Below are 23,742 nucleotides of genomic sequence, written 5' to 3' on the forward strand. Positions count from 1 at the left end.
TTAGTTGCTATTGAGGCCACTTACACCACACCAGGGCCTGTGGCTGCTGGCTGAGGCCACATACACCACACCAGGGCCTTAGTTGCTATTGAGGCCACTTACACCACACCAGGGCCTGTGGCTCTTGCTCAGGCCACTTACACCACACCAGGGCCTGTGGCTGCTGGCTGAGGCCACTTACACCACACCAGGGCCTGTGGCTGCTGGCTGAGGCCACTTACACCACACCACGGCCTTAGTTGCTATTGAGGCCACTTACACCACACCAGGGCCTGTGGCTGCTGGCTGAGGCCACATACACCACACCACGGCCTTATTTGCTTCTGAGGCCACTTACACCACACCAGGGCCTGTGGCTGCTGGCTGAGGCCACATACACCACACCAGGGCCTTAGTTGCTATTGAGGCCACTTACACCACACCAGGGCCTTAGTTGCTATTGAGGCCAATTACACCACACCATGGTCTGTGGCTCTTGCTCAGGCCACTTACACCACACCAGGGCCTGTGGCTGCTGGCTGAGGCCACTTACACCACACCAGGGCATTAGTTGCTATTGAGGCCACTTCCACCACACCAGGGCCTGTGGCTGCTGGCTGAGGCCACCTACACCACACCAGGGCATTAGTTGCTATTGAGGCCAATTACACCACACCAGGGTCTGTGGCTCTTGCTCAGGCCACTTACACCACACCAGGGCCTGTGGCACTGGCTGAGGCCACTTACACCACACCAGGGCCTGTGGCTCTGGCTGAGGCCACTTACACCACACCAGGGCCTGTGGCTGCTGGCTGAGGCCACTTACACCACACCAGTGCCTGTGGCTTCTGGCTGAGGCCACTTACACCACACCAGGGCCTTAGTTGCTATTGAGGCCAATTAAACCACACCAGGGTCTGTGACTCTTGCTCAGGCCACTTACACCACACCAGGGCCTGTGGCACTGGCTGAGGCCACTTACACCACACCAGGGCCTGTGGCTGCTGGCTGAGGCCACTTACACCACACCAGGGCCTGTGGCTGCTGGCTGAGGGCACTTACACCACACCAGTGCCTGTGGCTTCTGGCTGAGGCCACTTACACCACACCAAGGCCTGTGGCTCTTGCTCAGGCCACTCACATCACACCAGGCCCTGCGCTTCTGGCCGAGGCCATCTTCACCAAACCAGGCCCTGTGCTGCTAGCTGTGGCCATGTACAACACACCAGGCCCTGTGGTGGTTCCTGAGGCCATCTTCAACAATCCAGGGTCTGTGCTGTTAGATAAATGCTAAACTGAGCCTTTGGGTTAGGGTATTATGCAAACATGCAGGTATGGTTAAAGGATTGTCTTCGTAACTTCAGGTACTTGCCACCTAATCAGTTGAATCCATAAATTGAGACATTGTGCTGGGGCCAGCAGCTTACGGCCATACCACCCTGAGCACGCCTGATCTCGGAAGCTAAGCAGGGCTGGGCTTGGTTAGTACTTGGATGGGAGACTGCCTGGGAATACCTGGTGCTGTAAGCCTTTCATTTTCATGTCATTGAACCGCTTTTGATCCAGAGAAGGGGTGTATTAAAAGACCAAAAGCAGCTGCCCATTAATGAGGGCACATTAACGACATTGCTTTTGGCTGTTTTCCAATGTCTTGTGCTGCTAGCTGATGCCACCTACACCACACCAGGGCCTGAGTGACCGGCTGGGGCCACTTACACCACATCAGGGCCTGTGGCTGCTGGCTGAGGCCACTTACACCACACCAGGGCCTGTGGCTGCTGGCTGAGGCCACCTACACCACACCAGGGCCTTAGTTGCTATTGAGGCCAATTACACCACACCAGGGTCTGTGGCTCTTGCTCAGGCCACTTACACCACACCAGGGCCTGTGGCTGCTGGATGAGGCCACTTACACCACACCAGGGCATTAGTTGCTATTGAGGCCACTTACACCACACCAGGGCCTGTGGCTGCTGGCTGAGGCCACCTACACCACACCAGGGCATTAGTTGCTATTGAGGCCAATTACACCACACCAGGGTCTGTGGCTCTTGCTCAGGCCACTTACACCACACCAGGGCCTGTGGCACTGGCTGAGGCCACTTACACCACACCAGGACCTGTGGCTCTGGTTGAGGCCACTTACACCACACCAGGGCCTGTGGCTGCTGGCTGAGGCCACTTACACCACACCAGGGCCTGTGGCTGCTGGCTGAGGCCACTTACACCACACCAGGGCCTGTGGCTGCTGGCTGAGGCCACTTACACCACACCAGTGCCTGTGGCTTCTGGCTGAGGCCACTTACACCACACCAGGGCCTGTGGCTCTTGCTCAGGCCACTCACATCACACCAGGCCCTGCGCTTCTGGCCGAGGCCATCTTCACCAAACCAGGCCCTGTGCTGCTAGCTGTGGCCATGTACAACACACCAGGCCCTGTGCTGGTTCCTGAGGCCATCTTCAACAATCCAGGGCCTGTGCTGTTAGATAAATGCTAAACTGAGCCTTTGGGTTAGGGTATTATGCAAACATGCAGGTATGGTTAAAGGATTGTCTTCGTAACTTCAGGTACTTGCCACCTAATCAGTTGAATCCATAAATTGAGACATTGTGCTGGGGCCAGCAGCTTACGGCCATACCACCCTGAGCACGCCCGACCTCGTCTGATCTCGGAAGCTAAGCAGGGCTGGGCTTGGTTAGTACTTGGATGGGAGACTACCTGGGAATACCTGGTGCTGTAAGCCTTTCATTTTCATGTCATTGAACCGCTTTTGATCCAGAGAAGGGGTGTATTAAAAGACCAAAAGCAGCTGCCCATTAATGAGGGCACATTAACGACATTGCTTTTGGCTGTTTTCCAATGTCTTGTGCTGCTAGCTGATGCCACCTACACCACACCAGGGACTGAGTGACCGGCTGGGGCCACTTACACCACATCAGGGCCTGTGGCTGCTGGCTGAGGCCACTTACACCACACCAGGGCCTGTGGCTGCTGGCTGAGGCCACTTACACCACACCAGGGCATTATTTGCTATTGAGGCCAATTACACCACACCAGGGTCTGTGGCTCTTGCTCAGGCCACTTACACCACACCAGGGCCTGTGGCACTGGCTGAGGCCACTTACACCACACCAGGGCCTGTGGCTGCTGGCTGAGGCCACCTACACCACACCAGGGCATTAGTTGCTATTGAGGCCAATTACACCACACCAGGGTCTGTGACTCTTGCTCAGGCCACTTAGACCACACCAGGGCCTGTGGCACTGGCTGAGGCCACTTACACCACACCAGGGCCTGTGGCTGCTGGCTGAGGCCACTTACACCACACCAGGGCCTGTGGCTCTGGCTGAGGTCACTTACACCACACCAGGGCCTGTGGCTGCTGGCTGAGGGCACTTACACCACACCAGTGCCTGTGGCTTCTGGCTGAGGCCACTTACACCACACCAGGGCCTGTGGCTCTTGCTCAGGCCACTTACACCACACCAGGGCCTGTGGCTGCTGGCTGAGGCCACTTACACCACACCAGGGCCTGTGGCTGCTGGCTGAGGCCACTTACACCACACCAGGGCCTGTGGCTGCTGGCTGAGGCCACTTACACCACACCAGGGCCTGTGGCTGCTGGCTGAGGTCACTTACACCACACCAGGGCATTAGTTGCTATTGAGGCCAATTACACCACACCAGGGTCTGTGACTCTTGCTCAGGCCACTTACACCACACCAGGGCCTGTGGCACTGGCTGAGTCCACTTACACCACACCAGGGCCTGTGGCTGCTGGCTGAGGCCACTTACACCACACCAGGGCCTGTGGCTGCTGGCTGAGGTCACTTACACCACACCAGGGCCTGTGGCTGCTGGCTGAGGGCACTTACACCACACCAGTGCCTGTGGCTTCTGGCTGAGGCCACTTACACCACACCAGGGCCTGTGGCTGCTGGCTGAGGCCACTTACACCGCACAAGGGCCTGTGGCTGCTGGCTGAGGCCACCTACACCACACCAGGGCCTGTGGCTCTTGCTCAGGCCACTCATATCACACCAGACCCTGTGCTTCTGGCCGAGGCCATCTTCACCAAACCTGGCCCTGTGCTGCTTGCTGTGGCCATGTACAACACACCAGGCCCTGTGCTGGTTCCAGAGGCCATCTTCAACAATCCAGGGCCTGTGCTGTTAGATAAATGCCAAACTGAGCCTTTGGGTTATGGTATTATGCAAACATGCATGTATGGTTATAGGATTGTCTTCGTAACTTCAGGTACTTGCCACCTAATCAGTTGAATCCATAAATTGAGACATTGTGCTGGGGCCAGCAGCTTACGGCCATACCACCCTGAGCACGCCCGACCTCGTCTGATCTCGGAAGCTAAGCAGGGCTGGGCTTGGTTAGTACTTGGATGGGAGACTGCCTGGGAATACCTGGTGCTGTAAGCCTTTGATTTTCATGTCATTGAACCGCTTTTGATCCAGAGAAGGGGTGTATTAAAAGACCAAAAGCAGCTGCCCATTAATGAGGGCACATTAACGACATTGCTTTTGGCTGTTTTCCAATGTCTTGTGCTGCTAGCTGATGCCACCTACACCACACCAGGGCCTGAGTGACCGGCTGGGGCCACTTACACCACATCAGGGCCTGTGGCTCTGGCTGAGGCCACTTACACCACACCACGGCCTGTGGCTGCTGGCTGAGGCCACTTACACCACACCAGGGCCTGTGGCTGCTGGCTGAGGCCACCTACACCACACCAGGGCCTTAGTTGCTATTGAGGCCACTTACACCACACCAGGGCCTGTGGCTGCTGGCTGAGGCCACATACACCACACCAGGGCCTTAGTTGCTATTGAGGCCACTTACACCACACCAGGGCCTGTGGCTCTTGCTCAGGCCACTTACACCACACCAGGGCCTGTGGCTGCTGGCTGAGGCCACTTACACCACACCAGGGCCTGTGGCTGCTGGCTGAGGCCACTTACACCACACCACGGCCTTAGTTGCTATTGAGGCCACTTACACCACACCAGGGCCTGTGGCTGCTGGCTGAGGCCACATACACCACACCACGGCCTTATTTGCTTCTGAGGCCACTTACACCACACCAGGGCCTGTGGCTGCTGGCTGAGGCCACATACACCACACCAGGGCCTTAGTTGCTATTGAGGCCACTTACACCACACCAGGGCCTTAGTTGCTATTGAGGCCAATTACACCACACCATGGTCTGTGGCTCTTGCTCAGGCCACTTACACCACACCAGGGCCTGTGGCTGCTGGCTGAGGCCACTTACACCACACCAGGGCATTAGTTGCTATTGAGGCCACTTCCACCACACCAGGGCCTGTGGCTGCTGGCTGAGGCCACCTACACCACACCAGGGCATTAGTTGCTATTGAGGCCAATTACACCACACCAGGGTCTGTGGCTCTTGCTCAGGCCACTTACACCACACCAGGGCCTGTGGCACTGGCTGAGGCCACTTACACCACACCAGGGCCTGTGGCTCTGGCTGAGGCCACTTACACCACACCAGGGCCTGTGGCTGCTGGCTGAGGCCACTTACACCACACCAGTGCCTGTGGCTTCTGGCTGAGGCCACTTACACCACACCAGTGCCTGTGGCCTTAGTTGCTATTGAGGCCAATTAAACCACACCAGGGTCTGTGACTCTTGCTCAGGCCACTTACACCACACCAGGGCCTGTGGCACTGGCTGAGGCCACTTACACCACACCAGGGCCTGTGGCTGCTGGCTGAGGCCACTTACACCACACCAGGGCCTGTGGCTGCTGGCTGAGGGCACTTACACCACACCAGTGCCTGTGGCTTCTGGCTGAGGCCACTTACACCACACCAAGGCCTGTGGCTCTTGCTCAGGCCACTCACATCACACCAGGCCCTGCGCTTCTGGCCGAGGCCATCTTCACCAAACCAGGCCCTGTGCTGCTAGCTGTGGCCATGTACAACACACCAGGCCCTGTGGTGGTTCCTGAGGCCATCTTCAACAATCCAGGGTCTGTGCTGTTAGATAAATGCTAAACTGAGCCTTTGGGTTAGGGTATTATGCAAACATGCAGGTATGGTTAAAGGATTGTCTTCGTAACTTCAGGTACTTGCCACCTAATCAGTTGAATCCATAAATTGAGACATTGTGCTGGGGCCAGCAGCTTACGGCCATACCACCCTGAGCACGCCTGATCTCGGAAGCTAAGCAGGGCTGGGCTTGGTTAGTACTTGGATGGGAGACTGCCTGGGAATACCTGGTGCTGTAAGCCTTTCATTTTCATGTCATTGAACCGCTTTTGATCCAGAGAAGGGGTGTATTAAAAGACCAAAAGCAGCTGCCCATTAATGAGGGCACATTAACGACATTGCTTTTGGCTCTTTTCCAATGTCTTGTGCTGCTAGCTGATGCCACCTACACCACACCAGGGCCTGAGTGACCGGCTGGGGCCACTTACACCACATCAGGGCCTGTGGCTCTGGCTGAGGCCACTTACACCACACCAGGGCCTGTGGCTGCTGGCTGAGGCCACTTACACCACACCAGGGCCTGTGGCTGCTGGCTGAGGCCACTTACACCACACCAGGGCCTGTGGCTGCTGGCTGAGGCCACTTACACCACACCAGGGCCTGTGGCTGCTGGCTGAGGCCACTTACACCACACCAGGGCCTGTGGCTGCTGGCTGAGGCCACTTAAACCACACCAGGGCCTGTGGCTGCTGGCTGAGGCCACTTACACCACACAAGGGCCTGTGGCTGCTGGCTGAGGCCACTTACACCACACCAGGGCCTGTGGCTGCTGGCTGAGGCCACTTACACCACACAAGGGCCTGTGGCTGCTGGCTGAGGCCACCTACACCACACCAGGGCCTGTGGCTCTTGCTCAGGCCACTCATATCACACCAGACCCTGTGCTTCTGGCCAAGCCCATCTTCACCAAACCTGGCCCAGTGCTGCTTGCTGTGGCCATGTACAACACACCAGGCCCTGTGCTGCTGGCTGAGGCCACTTACACCACACCAGGGCCTTAGTTGCTATTGAGGCCACTTACACCACACCAGGGCCTTATTTGCTTCTGAGGCCACTTACACCACACCAGGGCCTGTGGCTGCTGGCTGAGGCCACCTACACCACACCAGGGCATTAGTTGCTATTGAGGCCACTTACACCACACCAGGGCCTGTGGCTGCTGGCTGAGGTCACTTACACCACACCAGGGCCTGTGGCTGCTGGCTGAGGGCACTTACACCACACCAGTGCCTGTGGCTTCTGGCTGAGGCCACTTACACCACACCAGGGCCTGTGGCTGCTGGCTCAGGCCACTTACACCACACCAGGGCCTGTGGCTGCTGGCTGAGGCCACTTACACCACACCAGGGCCTGTGGCTGCTGGCTGAGGCCACTTACACCACACCAGTGCCTGTGGCTGCTGGCTGAGGCCACTTACACCACACCAGGGCATTAGTTGCTATTGAGGCCCCTTACACCACACCAGGGTCTGTGGCTCTTGCTCAGGCCACTTACACCACACCAGGGCCTGTGGCACTGGCTGAGGCCACTTACACTACACCAGGGCCTGTGGCTCTGGCTGAGGCCACTTACACCACACCAGGGCCTGTGGCTGCTGGCTGAGGCCACTTACACCACACCAGGGCCTGTGGCTGCTGGCTGAGGCCACTTACACCACACCAGGGCCTGTGGCTCCTGGCTGAGGTCACATACACCACACCACGGCCTTATTTGCTTCTGAGGCCACTTACACCACACCAGGGCCTGTGGCTGCTGGCTGAGGCCACATACACCACACCAGGGCCTTAGTTGCTATTGAGGCCAATTACACCACACCAGGGCCTGTGGTCTTGCTCAGGCCACTTACACCACACCAGGGCCTGTGGCTGCTGGCTGAGGCCACATACACCACACCAGGGCCTTAGTTGCTATTGAGGCCAATTACACCACACCAGGGCCTGTGGTCTTGCTCAGGCCACTTACTCCACACCAGGGCCTGTGGCTCTTGCTCAGGCCACTTACACCACACCAGGGCCTGTGGCTCTTGCTCAGGCCACTCATATCACACCAGGCCCTGTGCTTCTGGCCGAGGCCATCTTCACCAAACCAGGCCCTGTGCTGCTAGCTGTGGCCATGTACAACACACCAGGCCCTGTTCTGGTTCCTGAGGCCATCTTCAACAATCCAGGGCCTGTGCTGTTGGATAAATGCTAAACTGAGCCTTTGGGTTAGGGTATTATGCAAACATGCAGGTATGGTTATAGGATTGTCTTCGTAACTTCAGGTACTTGCCACCTAATCACTTGAATCCATAAATTGAGACATTGTGCTGGGGCCAGCAGCTTACGGCCATACCACCCTGAGCACGCCCGACCTCGTCTGATCTCGGAAGCTAAGCAGGGCTGGGCTTGGTTAGTACTTGGATGGGAGACTTCCTTGGAATACCTGGTGCTGTAAGCCTTTCATTTTCATGTCATTGAACCGCTTTTGATCCAGAGAAGGGGTGTATTAAAAGACCAAAAGCAGCTGCCCATTAATGAGGGCACATTAACGACATTGCTTTTGGCTCTTTTCCAATGTCTTGTGCTGCTAGCTGATGCCACCTACACCACACCAGGGCCTGAGTGACCGGCTGGGGCCACTTACACCACATCAGGGCCTGTGGCTCTGGCTGAGGCCACTTACACCACACCAGGGCCTGTGGCTGCTGGCTGAGGCCACCTACACCACACCAGGGCCTTAGTTGCTATTGAGGCCAATTACACCACACCAGGGCCTGTGGCTGCTGGCTGAGGCCACTTACACCACACCAGGGCATTAGTTGCTATTGAGGCCACTTACACCACACCAGGGCCTGTGGCTGCTGGCTGAGGCCACCTACACCACACCAGGGCCTTAGTTGCTATTGAGGCCAATTACACCACACCAGGGCCTGTGGCTCTTGCTCAGGCCACTTACACCACACCAGGGCCTGTGGCTGCTGGATGAGGCCACTTACACCACACCAGGGCATTAGTTGCTATTGAGGCCACTTACACCACACCAGGGCCTGTGGCTGCTGGCTGAGGCCACCTACACCACACCAGGGCATTAGTTGCTATTGAGGCCAATTACACCACACCAGGGTCTGTGGCTCTTGCTCAGGCCACTTACACCACACCAGGGCCTGTGGCACTGGCTCAGGCCACTTACACCACACCAGGACCTGTGGCTCTGGCTGAGGCCACTTACACCACACCAGGGCCTGTGGCTGCTGGCTGAGGCCACGTACACCACACCAGGGCCTGTGGCTGCTGGCTGAGGCCACTTACACCACACCAGTGCCTGTGGCTTCTGGCTGAGGCCACTTACACCACACCAGGGCCTGTGGCTCTTGCTCAGGCCACTCACATCACACCAGGCCCTGCGCTTCTGGCCGAGGCCATCTTCACCAAACCAGGCCCTGTGCTGCTAGCTGTGGCCATGTACAACACACCAGGCCCTGTGCTGGTTCCTGAGGCCATCTTCAACAATCCAGGGCCTGTGCTGTTAGATAAATGCCAAACTGAGCCTTTGGGTTAGGGTATTATGCAAACATGCAGGTATGGTTAAAGGATTGTCTTCGTAACTTCAGGTACTTGCCACCTAATCAGTTGAATCCATAAATTGAGACATTGTGCTGGGGCCAGCAGCTTACGGCCATACCACCCTGAGCACGCCCGACCTCGTCTGATCTCGGAAGCTAAGCAGGGCTGGGCTTGGTTAGTACTTGGATGGGAGACTGCCTGGGAATACCTGGTGCTGTAAGCCTTGCATTTTCATGTCATTGAACCGCTTTTGATCCAGAGAAGGGGTGTATTAAAAGACCAAAAGCAGCTGCCCATTAATGAGGGCACATTAACGACATTGCTTTTGGCTGTTTTCCAATGTCTTGTGCTGCTAGCTGATGCCACCTACACCACACCAGGGCCTGAGTGACCGGCTGGGGCCACTTACACCACATCAGGGCCTGTGGCTCTTGCTCAGGCCACTTACACCACACCAGGGCCTGTGGCTGCTGGCTGAGGCCACTTACACCACACCAGGGCATTAGTTGCTATTGAGGCCAATTACACCACACCAGGGTCTGTGGCTCTTGCTCAGGCCACTTACACCACACCAGGGCCTGTGGCACTGGCTGAGGCCACTTACACCACACCAGGGCCTGTGGCTGCTGGCTGAGGCCACCTACACCACACCAGGGCATTAGTTGCTATTGAGGCCAATTACACCACACCAGGGTCTGTGGCTCTTGCTCAGGCCACTTACACCACACCAGGGCCTGTGGCACTGGCTCAGGCCACTTACACCACACCAGGACCTGTGGCTCTGGCTGAGGCCACTTACACCACACCAGGGCCTGTGGCTGCTGGCTGAGGCCACGTACACCACACCAGTGCCTGTGGCTTCTGGCTGAGGCCACTTACACCACACCAGGGCCTGTGGCTGCTGGCTGAGGCCACCTACACCACACCAGGGCCTTAGTTGCTATTGAGGCCAATTACACCACACCAGGGTCTGTGGCTCTTGCTCAGGCCACTTACACCACACCAGGGCCTGTGGCTGCTGGCTGAGGCCACTTACACCACACCAGGGCATTAGTTGCTATTGAGGCCACTTACACCACACCAGTGCCTGTGGCTGCTGGCTGAGGCCACCTACACCACACCAGGGCATTAGTTGCTATTGAGGCCAATTACACCACACCAGGGTCTGTGGCTCTTGCTCAGGCCACTTACACCACACCAGGGCCTGTGGCTGCTGGCTGAGGCCACTTACACCACACCAGGGCCTGTGGCTGCTGGCTGAGGCCACTTACACCACACCAGGGCCTGTGGCTGCTGGCTGAGGCCACTTACACCACACCAGGGCCTGTGGCTGCTGGCTGAGGGCAGTTACACCACACCAGTGCCTGTGGCTGCTGGCTGAGGTCACTTACACCACACCAGGGCATTAGTTGCTATTGAGGCCAATTACACCACACCAAGGTCTGTGACTCTTGCTCAGGCCACTTACACCACACCAGGGCCTGTGGCTGCTGGCTGAGGCCACTTACACCACACCAGGGCCTGTGGCTGCTGGCTGAGGCCACTTACACCACACCAGGGCCTGTGGCTGCTGGCTGAGGTCACTTACACCACACCAGGGCCTGTGACTCTTGCTCAGGCCACTTACACCACACCAGGGCATTAGTTGCTATTGAGGCCAATTACACCACACCAGGGTCTGTGACTCTTGCTCAGGCCACTTACACCACACCAGGGCCTGTGGCACTGGCTGAGTCCACTTACACCACACCAGGGCCTGTGGCTGCTGGCTGAGGCCACTTACACCACACCAGGGCCTGTGGCTGCTGGCTGAGGTCACTTACACCACACCAGGGCCTGTGGCTGCTGGCTGAGGGCACTTACACCACACCAGTGCCTGTGGCTTCTGGCTGAGGCCACTTACACCACACCAGGGCCTGTGGCTGCTGGCTGAGGCCACTTACACCGCACAAGGGCCTGTGGCTGCTGGCTGAGGCCACCTACACCACACCAGGGCCTGTGGCTCTTGCTCAGGCCACTCATATCACACCAGACCCTGTGCTTCTGGCCGAGGCCATCTTCACCAAACCTGGCCCTGTGCTGCTTGCTGTGGCCATGTACAACACACCAGGCCCTGTGCTGGTTCCAGAGGCCATCTTCAACAATCCAGGGCCTGTGCTGTTAGATAAATGCCAAACTGAGCCTTTGGGTTATGGTATTATGCAAACATGCATGTATGGTTATAGGATTGTCTTCGTAACTTCAGGTACTTGCCACCTAATCAGTTGAATCCATAAATTGAGACATTGTGCTGGGGCCAGCAGCTTACGGCCATACCACCCTGCGCACGCCCGACCTCGTCTGATCTCGGAAGCTAAGCAGGGCTGGGCTTGGTTAGTACTTGGATGGGAGACTGCCTGGGAATACCTGGTGCTGTAAGCCTTTCATTTTCATGTCATTGAACCGCTTTTGATCCAGAGAAGGGGTGTATTAAAAGACCAAAAGCAGCTGCCCATTAATGAGGGCACATTAACGACATTGCTTTTGGCTGTTTTCCAATGTCTTGTGCTGCTAGCTGATGCCACCTACACCACACCAGGGCCTGAGTGACCGGCTGGGGCCACTTACACCACATCAGGGCCTGTGGCTCTGGCTGAGGCCACTTACACCACACCAGGGCCTGTGGCTGCTGGCTGAGGCCACCTACACCACACCAGGGCCTGTGGCTGCTGGCTGAGGCCACTTACACCACACCAGGGCCTGTGGCTCTGGCTGAGGCCACTTACACCACACCAGGGCCTGTGGCTGCTGGCTGAGGCCACCTACACCACACCAGGGCCTTAGTTGCTATTGAGGCCACTTACACCACACCAGGGCCTGTGGCTGCTGGCTGAGGCCACATACACCACACCAGGGCCTTAGTTGCTATTGAGGCCACTTACACCACACCAGGGCCTGTGGCTCTTGCTCAGGCCACTTACACCACACCAGGGCCTGTGGCTGCTGGCTGAGGCCACTTACACCACACCAGGGCCTGTGGCTGCTGGCTGAGGCCACTTACACCACACCACGGCCTGTGGCTGCTGGCTGAGGCCACATACACCACACCACGGCCTTATTTGCTTCTGAGGCCACTTACACCACACCATGGCCTGTGGCTGCTGGCTGAGGCCACATACACCACACCACGGCCTTATTTGCTTCTGAGGCCACTTACACCACACCAGGGCCTGTGGCTGCTGGCTGAGGCCACATACACCACACCAGGGCCTTAGTTGCTATTGAGGCCACTTACACCACACCAGGGCCTTAGTTGCTATTGAGGCCAATTACACCACACCATGGTCTGTGGCTCTTGCTCAGGCCACTTACACCACACCAGGGCCTGTGGCTGCTGGCTGAGGCCACTTACACCACACCAGGGCATTAGTTGCTATTGAGGCCACTTACACCACACCAGGGCCTGTGGCTGCTGGCTGAGGCCACCTACACCACACCAGGGCATTAGTTGCTATTGAGGCCAATTACACCACACCAGGGTCTGTGGCTCTTGCTCAGGCCACTTACACCACACCAGGGCCTGTGGCACTGGCTGAGGCCACTTACACCACACCAGGGCCTGTGGCTCTGGCTGAGGCCACTTACACCACACCAGGGCCTGTGGCTGCTGGCTGAGGCCACTTACACCACACCAGGGCCTGTGGCTGCTGGCTGAGGCCACTTACACCACACCAGTGCATTAGTTGCTATTGAGGCCAATTACACCACACCAGGGTCTGTGACTCTTGCTCAGGCCACTTACACCACACCAGGGCCTGTGGCACTGGCTGAGGCCACTTACACCACACCAGGGCCTGTGGCTGCTGGCTGAGGCCACTTACACCACACCAGGGCCTGTGGCTGCTGGCTGAGGCCACTTACACCACACCAGGGCCTGTGGCTGCTGGCTGAGGGCACTTACACCACACCAGTGCCTGTGGCTTCTGGCTGAGGCCACTTACACCACACCAAGGCCTGTGGCTCTTGCTCAGGCCACTCACATCACACCAGGCCCTGTGCTTCTGGCCGAGGCCATCTTCACCAAACCAGGCCCTGTGCTGCTAGCTGTGGCCATGTACAACACACCAGGCCCTGTGCTGGTTCCTGAGGCCATCTTCAACAATCCAGGGTCTGTGCTGTTAGATAAATGCTAAACTGAGCCTTTGGGTTAGGGTATTATGCAAACATGCAGGTATGGTTAAAGGATTGTCTTCGTAACTTCAGGTACTTGCCACCTAATCAGTTGAATCCATAAATTGAGACATTGTGCTGGGGCCAGCAGCTTACGGCCATACCACCCTGAGCACGCCCGACCTCGTCTGATCTCGGAAGCTAAGCAGGGCTGGGCTTGGTTAGTACTTGGATGGGAGACTGCCTGGGAATACCTGGTGCTGTAAGCCTTTCATTTTCATGTCATTGAACCGCTTTTGATCCAGAGAAGGGGTGTATTAAAAGACCAAAAGCAGCTGCCCATTAATGAGGGCACATTAACGACATTGCTTTTGGCTCTTTTCCAATGTCTTGTGCTGCTAGCTGATGCCACCTACACCACACCAGGGCCTGAGTGACCGGCTGGGGCCACTTACACCACATCAGGGCCTGTGGCTCTGGCTGAGGCCACTTACACCACACCAGGGCCTGTGGCTGCTGGCTGAGGCCACTTACACCACACCAGGGCCTGTGGCTGCTGGCTGAGGCCACTTACACCACACCAGGGCCTGTGGCTGCTGGCTGAGGCCACTTACACCACACCAGGGCCTGTGGCTGCTGGCTGAGGCCACTTAAACCACACCAGGGCCTGTGGCTGCTGGCTGAGGCCACTTACACCACACAAGGGCCTGTGGCTGCTGGCTGAGGCCACTTACACCACACCAGGGCCTGTGGCTGCTGGCTGAGGCCACTTACACCACACAAGGGCCTGTGGCTGCTGGCTGAGGCCACCTACACCACACCAGGGCCTGTGGCTCTTGCTCAGGCCACTCATATCACACCAGACCCTGTGCTTCTGGCCAAGCCCATCTTCACCAAACCTGGCCCAGTGCTGCTTGCTGTGGCCATGTACAACACACCAGGCCCTGTGCTGCTGGCTGAGGCCACTTACACCACACCAGGGCCTTAGTTGCTATTGAGGCCACTTACACCACACCAGGGCCTTATTTGCTTCTGAGGCCACTTACACCACACCAGGGCCTGTGGCTGCTGGCTGAGGCCACCTACACCACACCAGGGCATTAGTTGCTATTGAGGCCAATTACACCACACCAGGGTCTGTGACTCTTGCTGAGGCCACTTACACCACACCAGGGCCTGTGGCACTGGCTGAGTCCACTTACACCACACCAGGGCCTGTGGCTGCTGGCTGAGGCCACTTACACCACACCAGGGCCTGTGGCTGCTGGCTGAGGTCACTTACACCACACCAGGGCCTGTGGCTGCTGGCTGAGGGCACTTACACCACACCAGTGCCTGTGGCTTCTGGCTGAGGCCACTTACACCACACCAGGGCCTGTGGCTGCTGGCTCAGGCCACTTACACCACACCAGGGCCTGTGGCTGCTGGCTGAGGCCACTTACACCACACCAGGGCCTGTGGCTGCTGGCTGAGGCCACTTACACCACACCAGTGCCTGTGGCTGCTGGCTGAGGCCACTTACACCACACCAGGGCATTAGTTGCTATTGAGGCCCCTTACACCACACCAGGGTCTGTGGCTCTTGCTCAGGCCACTTACACCACACCAGGGCCTGTGGCACTGGCTGAGGCCACTTACACTACACCAGGGCCTGTGGCTCTGGCTGAGGCCACTTACACCACACCAGGGCCTGTGGCTGCTGGCTGAGGCCACTTACACCACACCAGGGCCTGTGGCTGCTGGCTGAGGCCACTTACACCACACCAGGGCCTGTGGCTCCTGGCTGAGGTCACATACACCACACCACGGCCTTATTTGCTTCTGAGGCCACTTACACCACACCAGGGCCTGTGGCTGCTGGCTGAGGCCACATACACCACACCAGGGCCTTAGTTGCTATTGAGGCCAATTACACCACACCAGGGCCTGTGGTCTTGCTCAGGCCACTTACACCACACCAGGGCCTGTGGCTGCTGGCTGAGGCCACATACACCACACCAGGGCCTTAGTTGCTATTGAGGCCAATTACACCACACCAGGGCCTGTGGTCTTGCTCAGGCCACTTACTCCACACCAGGGCCTGTGGCTCTTGCTCAGGCCAATTACACCACACCAGGGCCTGTGGCTCTTGCTCAGGCCACTCATATCACACCAGGCCCTGTGCTTCTGGCCGAGGCCATCTTCACCAAACCAGGCCCTGTGCTGCTAGCTGTGGCCATGTACAACACACCAGGCCCTGTTCTGGTTCCTGAGGCCATCTTCAACAATCCAGGGCCTGTGCTGTTGGATAAATGCTAAACTGAGCCTTTGGGTTAGGGTATTATGCAAACATGCAGGTATGGTTATAGGATTGTCTTCGTAACTTCAGGTACTTGCCACCTAATCACTTGAATCCATAAATTGAGACATTGTGCTGGGGCCAGCAGCTTACGGCCATACCACCCTGAGCACGCCCGACCTCGTCTGATCTCGGAAGCTAAGCAGGGCTGGGCTTGGTTAGTACTTGGATGGGAGACTTCCTTGGAATACCTGGTGCTGTAAGCCTTTCATTTTCATGTCATTGAACCGCTTTTGATCCAGAGAAGGGGTGTATTAAAAGACCAAAAGCAGCTGCCCATTAATGAGGGCACATTAACGACATTGCTTTTGGCTCTTTTCCAATGTCTTGTGCTGCTAGCTGATGCCACCTACACCACACCAGGGCCTGAGTGACCGGCTGGGGCCACTTACACCACATCAGGGCCTGTGGCTCTGGCTGAGGCCACTTACACCACACCAGGGCCTGTGGCTGCTGGCTGAGGCCACCTACACCACACCAGGGCCTTAGTTGCTATTGAGGCCAATTACACCACACCAGGGCCTGTGGCTGCTGGCTGAGGCCACTTACACCACACCAGGGCATTAGTTGCTATTGAGGCCACTTACACCACACCAGGGCCTGTGGCTGCTGGCTGAGGCCACTTACACCACACCAGGGCCTTAGTTGCTATTGAGGCCAATTACACCACACCAGGGCCTGTGGCTCTTGCTCAGGCCACTTACACCACACCAGGGCCTGTGGCTGCTGGATGAGGCCACTTACACCACACCAGGTCATTAGTTGCTATTGAGGCCACTTACACCACACCAGGGCCTGTGGCTGCTGGCTGAGGCCACCTACACCACACCAGGGCATTAGTTGCTATTGAGGCCAATTACACCACACCAGGGTCTGTGGCTCTTGCTCAGGCCACTTACACCACACCAGGGCCTGTGGCACTGGCTCAGGCCACTTACACCACACCAGGACCTGTGGCTCTGGCTGAGGCCACTTACACCACACCAGGGCCTGTGGCTGCTGGCTGAGGCCACGTACACCACACCAGGGCCTGTGGCTGCTGGCTGAGGCCACTTACACCACACCAGGGCCTGTGGCTGCTGGCTGAGGCCACTTACACCACACCAGTGCCTGTGGCTTCTGGCTGAGGCCACTTACACCACACCAGGGCCTGTGGCTCTTGCTCAGGCCACTCACATCACACCAGGCCCTGCGCTTCTGGCCGAGGCCATCTTCACCAAACCAGGCCCTGTGCTGCTAGCTGTGGCCATGTACAACACACCAGGCCCTGTGCTGGTTCCTGAGGCCATCTTCAACAATCCAGGGCCTGTGCTGTTAGATAAATGCCAAACTGAGCCTTTGGGTTAGGGTATTATGCAAACATGCAGGTATGGTTAAAGGATTGTCTTCGTAACTTCAGGTACTTGCCACCTAATCAGTTGAATCCATAAATTGAGACATTGTGCTGGGGCCAGCAGCTTACGGCCATACCACCCTGAGCACGCCCGACCTCGTCTGATCTCGGAAGCTAAGCAGGGCTGGGCTTGGTTAGTACTTGGATGGGAGACTGCCTGGGAATACCTGGTGCTGTAAGCCTTTCATTTTCATGTCATTGAACCGCTTTTGATCCAGAGAAGGGGTGTATTAAAAGACCAAAAGCAGCTGCCCATTAATGAGGGCACATTAACGACATTGCTTTTGGCTGTTTTCCAATGTCTTGTGCTGCTAGCTGATGCCACCTACACCACACCAGGGCCTGAGTGACCGGCTGGGGCCACTTACACCACATCAGGGCCTGTGGCTCTTGCTCAGGCCACTTACACCACACCAGGGCCTGTGGCTGCTGGCTGAGGCCACTTACACCACACCAGGGCATTAGTTGCTATTGAGGCCAATTACACCACACCAGGGTCTGTGGCTCTTGCTCAGGCCACTTACACCACACCAGGGCCTGTGGCACTGGCTGAGGCCACTTACACCACACCAGGGCCTGTGGCTGCTGGCTGAGGCCACCTACACCACACCAGGGCATTAGTTGCTATTGAGGCCAATTACACCACACCAGGGTCTGTGACTCTTGCTCAGGCCACTTACACCACACCAGGGCCTGTGGCACTGGCTGAGGCCACTTACACCACACCAGGGCCTGTGGCTGCTGGCTGAGGCCACTTACACCACACCAGGGCCTGTGGCTGCTGGCTGAGGTCACTTACACCACACCAGGGCCTGTGGCTGCTGGCTGAGGCCACTTACACCACACCAGTGCCTGTGGCTGCTGGCTGAGGCCACTTACACCACACCAGGGCATTAGTTGCTATTGAGGCCCCTTACACCACACCAGGGCCTGTGGCTGCTGGCTGAGGCCACTTACACCACACCAGGGCCTGTGGCACTGGCTGAGGCCACTTACACCACAGGGCTGAGGCCAATTACACCACACCAGGGTCTGTGGCTCTTGCTCAGGCCACTTACACCACACCAGGGCCTGTGGCACTGGCTGAGGCCACTTACACCACACCAGGGCCTGTGGCTCTGGCTGAGGCCACTTACACCACACCAGGGCCTGTGGCTGCTGGCTGAGGCCACTTACACCACACCAGGGCCTGTGGCTCCTGGCTGAGGTCACATACACCACACAACGGCCTTATTTGCTTCTGAGGCCACTTACACCACACCAGGGCCTGTGGCTGCTGGCTGAGGCCACATACACCACACCAGGGCCTTAGTTGCTATTGAGGCCAATTACACCACACCAGGGCATTAGTTGCTATTGAGGCCAATTACACCACACCAGGGTCTGTGGCTCTTGCTCAGGCCACTTACACCACACCAGGGCCTGTGGCTGCTGGCTCAGGCCACTTACACCACACCAGGGCCTGTGGCTGCTGGCTGAGGCCACTTACACCACACCAGGGCCTGTGGCTGCTGGCTGAGGCCACTTACACCACACCAGTGCCTGTGGCTGCTGGCTGAGGCCACTTACACCACACCAGGGCATTAGTTGCTATTGAGGCCCCTTACACCACACCAGGGTCTGTGGCTCTTGCTCAGGCCACTTACACCACACCAGGGCCTGTGGCACTGGCTGAGGCCACTTACACTACACCAGGGCCTGTGGCTCTGGCTGAGGCCACTTACACCACACCAGGGCCTGTGGCTGCTGGCTGAGGCCACTTACACCACACCAGGGCCTGTGGCTGCTGGCTGAGGCCACTTACACCACACCAGGGCCTGTGGCTGCTGGCTGAGGCCACTTACACCACACCAGGGCATTAGTTGCTATTGAGGCCAATTACACCACACCAGGGTCTGTGGCTCTTGCTCAGGCCACTTACACCACACCAGGGCCTGTGGCACTGGCTGAGGCCACTTACACCACACCAGGGCCTGTGGCTGCTGGCTGAGGCCACCTACACCACACCAGGGCATTAGTTGCTATTGAGGCCAATTACACCACACCAGGGTCTGTGACTCTTGCTCAGGCCACTTACACCACACCAGGGCCTGTGGCACTGGCTGAGGCCACTTACACCACACCAGGGCCTGTGGCTCTTGCTCAGGCCACTCATATCACACCAGGCCCTGTGCTTCTGGCCGAGGCCATCTTCACCAAACCAGGCCCTGTGCTGCTAGCTGTGGCCATGTACAACACACCAGGCCCTGTTCTGGTTCCTGAGGCCATCTTCAACAATCCAGGGCCTGTGCTGTTGGATAAATGCTAAACTGAGCCTTTGGGTTAGGGTATTATGCAAACATGCAGGTATGGTTATAGGATTGTCTTCGTAACTTCAGGTACTTGCCACCTAATCACTTGAATCCATAAATTGAGACATTGTGCTGGGGCCAGCAGCTTACGGCCATACCACCCTGAGCACGCCCGACCTCGTCTGATCTCGGAAGCTAAGCAGGGCTGGGCTTGGTTAGTACTTGGATGGGAGACTTCCTTGGAATACCTGGTGCTGTAAGCCTTTCATTTTCATGTCATTGAACCGCTTTTGATCCAGAGAAGGGGTGTATTAAAAGACCAAAAGCAGCTGCCCATTAATGAGGGCACATTAACGACATTGCTTTTGGCTCTTTTCCAATGTCTTGTGCTGCTAGCTGATGCCACCTACACCACACCAGGGCCTGAGTGACCGGCTGGGGCCACTTACACCACATCAGGGCCTGTGGCTCTGGCTGAGGCCACTTACACCACACCAGGGCCTGTGGCTGCTGGCTGAGGCCACTTACACCACACCAGGGCCTTAGTTGCTATTGAGGCCAATTACACCACACCAGGGCCTTAGTTGCTATTGAGGCCAATTACACCACACCAGGGCCTGTGGCTGCTGGCTGAGGCCACTTACACCACACCAGGGCATTAGTTGCTATTGAGGCCAATTACACCACACCAGGGCCTGTGGCACTGGCTGAGGCCACTTACACCACACCAGGGCCTGTGGCTGCTGGCTGAGGCCACCTACACCACACCAGGGCATTAGTTGCTATTGAGGCCAATTACACCACACCAGGGTCTGTGACTCTTGCTCAGGCCACTTACACCACACCAGGGCCTGTGGCACTGGCTGAGGCCACTTACACCACACCAGGGCCTGTGGCTGCTGGCTGAGGCCACCTACACCACACCAGGGCATTAGTTGCTATTGAGGCCAATTACACCACACCAGGGTCTGTGGCTCTTGCTCAGGCCACTTACACCACACCAGGGCCTGTGGCACTGGCTGAGGCCACTTACACCACACCAGGGCCTGTGGCTGCTGGCTGAGGCCACCTACACCACACCAGGGCATTAGTTGCTATTGAGGCCAATTACACCACACCAGGGTCTGTGACTCTTGCTCAGGCCACTTACACCACACCAGGGCCTGTGGCACTGGCTGAGGCCACTTACACCACACCAGGGCCTGTGGCTGCTGGCTGAGGCCACCTACACCACACCAGGGCATTAGTTGCTATTGAGGCCAATTACACCACACCAGGGTCTGTGGCTCTTGCTCAGGCCACTTACACCACACCAGGGCCTGTGGCACTGGCTGAGGCCACTTACACCACACCAGGGCCTGTGGCTCTGGCTGAGGCCACTTACACCACACCAGGGCCTGTGGCTGTTGGCTGAGGCCACTTACACCACACCAGGGCCTGTGGCTGCTGGCTGAGGCCACGTACACCACACCAGGGCCTGTGGCTGCTGGCTGAGGCCACTTACACCACACCAGGGCCTGTGGCTGCTGGCTGAGGCCACCTACACCACACCAGGGCATTAGTTGCTATTGAGGCCAATTACACCACACCAGGGTCTGTGACTCTTGCTCAGGCCACTTACACCACACCAGGGCCTGTGGCACTGGCTGAGTCCACTTACACCACACCAGGGCCTGTGGCTGCTGGCTGAGGCCACTTACACCACACCAGGGCCTGTGGCTGCTGGCTGAGGCCACTTACACCACACCAGGGCCTGTGGCTGCTGGCTGAGGCCACCTACACCACACCAGGGCATTAGTTGCTATTGAGGCCAATTACACCACACCAGGGTCTGTGACTCTTGCTCAGGCCACTTACACCACACCAGGGCCTGTGGCACTGGCTGAGGCCACTTACACCACACCAGGGCCTGTGGCTGCTGGCTGAGGCCACCTACACCACACCAGGGCATTAGTTGCTATTGAGGCCAATTACACCACACCAGGGTCTGTGGCTCTTGCTCAGGCCACTTACACCACACCAGGGCCTGTGGCACTGGCTGAGGCCACTTACACCACACCAGGGCCTGTGGCTCTGGCTGAGGCCACTTACACCACACCAGGGCCTGTGGCTGTTGGCTGAGGCCACGTACACCACACCAGGGCCTGTGGCTGCTGGCTGAGGCCACTTACACCACACCAGGGCCTGTGGCTGCTGGCTGAGGCCACCTACACCACACCAGGGCATTAGTTGCTATTGAGGCCAATTACACCACACCAGGGTCTGTGACTCTTGCTCAGGCCACTTACACCACACCAGGGCCTGTGGCACTGGCTGAGTCCACTTACACCACACCAGGGCCTGTGGCTGCTGGCTGAGGCCACTTACACCACACCAGGGCCTGTGGCTGCTGGCTGAGGGCACTTACACCACACCAGTGCCTGTGGCTTCTGGCTGAGGCCACTTACACCACACCAGGGCCTGTGGCTGCTGGCTCAGGCCACTTACACCACACCAGGGCCTGTGGCTGCTGGCTGAGGCCACTTACACCACACCAGGGCCTGTGGCTGCTGGCTGAGGCCACTTACACCACACCAGTGCCTGTGGCTGCTGGCTGAGGCCACTTACACCACACCAGGGCATTAGTTGCTATTGAGGCCCCTTACACCACACCAGGGTCTGTGGCTCTTGCTCAGGCCACTTACACCACACCAGGGCCTGTGGCACTGGCTGAGGCCACTTACACTACACCAGGGCCTGTGGCTCTGGCTGAGGCCACTTACACCACACCAGGGCCTGTGGCTGCTGGCTGAGGGCACTTACACCACACCAGGGCCTGTGGCTTCTGGCTGAGGCCACTTACACCACACCAGGGCCTGTGGCTCTTGCTCAGGCCACTTACACCACACCAGGGCCTGTGGCTCTGGCTGAGGCCACTTACACCACACCAGGGCCTGTGGCTGCTGGCTGAGGCCACTTACACCACACCAGGGCCTTAGTTGCTATTGAGGCCAATTACACCACACCAGGGCCTTAGTTGCTATTGAGGCCAATTACACCACACCAGGGCCTGTGGCTGCTGGCTGAGGCCACTTACACCACACCAGGGCATTAGTTGCTATTGAGGCCAATTACACCACACCAGGGCCTGTGGCACTGGCTGAGGCCACTTACACCACACCAGGGCCTGTGGCTGCTGGCTGATGCCACTTACACCACACCAGGGCCTGTGGCTGCTGGCTGAGGCCACCTACACCACACCAGGGCCTTAGTTGCTATTGAGGCCAATTACACCACACCAGGGTCTGTAGCTCTTGCTCAGGCCACTTACACCACACCAGGGCCTGTGGCTGCTGGCTGAGGCCACTTACACCACACCAGGGCCTGTGGCTGCTGGCTGAGACCACTTACACCACACCAGGGCCTGTGGCTGCTGGCTGAGGCCACTTACACCACACAAGGGCCTGTGGCTGCTGGCTGAGGCCACCTACACCACACCAGGGCCTGTGGCTTCTGGCTGAGGCCACTTACACCACACCAGGGCCTGTGGCTCTTGCTCAGGCAACTCATATCACACCAGACCCTGTGCTTCTGGCCAAGGCCATCTTCACCAAACCTGGCCCAGTGCTGCTTGCTGTGGCCATGTACAAGACACAAGGCCCTGTGCTGCTGGCTGAGGCCACTTACACCACACCAGGGCCTTATTTACTTCTGAGGCCACTTACACCACACCAGGGCCTGTGCCTGCTGGCTGAGGCCACATACACAACACCAGGGCCTTAGTTGCTATTGAGGCCAATTACACCACACCAGGGCCTGTGGCTGCTGGCTGAGGCCACTTACACCACACCAGGGCCTGTGGCTGCTGGCTGAGGCCACTTACACCACACCAGGGCCTGTGGCTCTTGCTCAGGCCACTCATATCACACCAGACCCTGCGTTTCTGGCCGAGGCCATCTTCACCAAACCTGGCCCTGTGCTGCTTGCTGTGGCCATGTACAACACACCAGGCCCTGTGCTGGTTCCAGAGGCCATCTTCAA

At 57.9% G+C, this 23,742-nt stretch overlaps 9 non-coding genes and 2 pseudogenes across 9 annotated transcripts; all 11 read left to right on the forward strand.

Annotated features, from left to right (window-relative positions):
* The first annotated feature begins 1,400 nt into the window (after positions 1-1,400).
* Positions 1,401-1,509, forward strand: LOC143417565 (5S ribosomal RNA; annotated as a pseudogene).
* Positions 1,510-2,604: 1,095 nt separating this feature from the next.
* LOC143417542 (5S ribosomal RNA) lies at positions 2,605-2,723 on the forward strand. The gene has a single exon (XR_013097744.1). It is a non-coding gene; the product is annotated as a 5S ribosomal RNA (ribosomal RNA).
* Positions 2,724-4,294: 1,571 nt separating this feature from the next.
* On the forward strand, positions 4,295-4,413 carry LOC143417756 (5S ribosomal RNA). Its single transcript, XR_013097904.1, has one exon. It is a non-coding gene; the product is annotated as a 5S ribosomal RNA (ribosomal RNA).
* A 1,726-nt stretch (positions 4,414-6,139) lies between these two features.
* Positions 6,140-6,248, forward strand: LOC143417566 (5S ribosomal RNA; annotated as a pseudogene).
* A 2,078-nt stretch (positions 6,249-8,326) lies between these two features.
* On the forward strand, positions 8,327-8,445 carry LOC143418013 (5S ribosomal RNA). The gene has a single exon (XR_013098161.1). It is a non-coding gene; the product is annotated as a 5S ribosomal RNA (ribosomal RNA).
* A 1,210-nt stretch (positions 8,446-9,655) lies between these two features.
* Positions 9,656-9,774, forward strand: LOC143417757 (5S ribosomal RNA). Its single transcript, XR_013097905.1, has one exon. It is a non-coding gene; the product is annotated as a 5S ribosomal RNA (ribosomal RNA).
* A 2,079-nt stretch (positions 9,775-11,853) lies between these two features.
* LOC143417889 (5S ribosomal RNA) lies at positions 11,854-11,972 on the forward strand. Its single transcript, XR_013098037.1, has one exon. It is a non-coding gene; the product is annotated as a 5S ribosomal RNA (ribosomal RNA).
* A 1,878-nt stretch (positions 11,973-13,850) lies between these two features.
* LOC143417758 (5S ribosomal RNA) lies at positions 13,851-13,969 on the forward strand. Its single transcript, XR_013097906.1, has one exon. It is a non-coding gene; the product is annotated as a 5S ribosomal RNA (ribosomal RNA).
* Positions 13,970-16,125: 2,156 nt separating this feature from the next.
* On the forward strand, positions 16,126-16,244 carry LOC143418014 (5S ribosomal RNA). The gene has a single exon (XR_013098162.1). It is a non-coding gene; the product is annotated as a 5S ribosomal RNA (ribosomal RNA).
* Positions 16,245-17,494: 1,250 nt separating this feature from the next.
* On the forward strand, positions 17,495-17,613 carry LOC143417760 (5S ribosomal RNA). Its single transcript, XR_013097908.1, has one exon. It is a non-coding gene; the product is annotated as a 5S ribosomal RNA (ribosomal RNA).
* A 2,253-nt stretch (positions 17,614-19,866) lies between these two features.
* On the forward strand, positions 19,867-19,985 carry LOC143418015 (5S ribosomal RNA). Its single transcript, XR_013098163.1, has one exon. It is a non-coding gene; the product is annotated as a 5S ribosomal RNA (ribosomal RNA).
* The last annotated feature ends 3,757 nt before the right edge of the window (positions 19,986-23,742 follow it).

Source organism: Maylandia zebra, linkage group LG3, assembly GCF_041146795.1.
Source record: "Maylandia zebra isolate NMK-2024a linkage group LG3, Mzebra_GT3a, whole genome shotgun sequence".
NCBI classification, from domain to species: domain Eukaryota; kingdom Metazoa; phylum Chordata; class Actinopteri; order Cichliformes; family Cichlidae; genus Maylandia; species Maylandia zebra.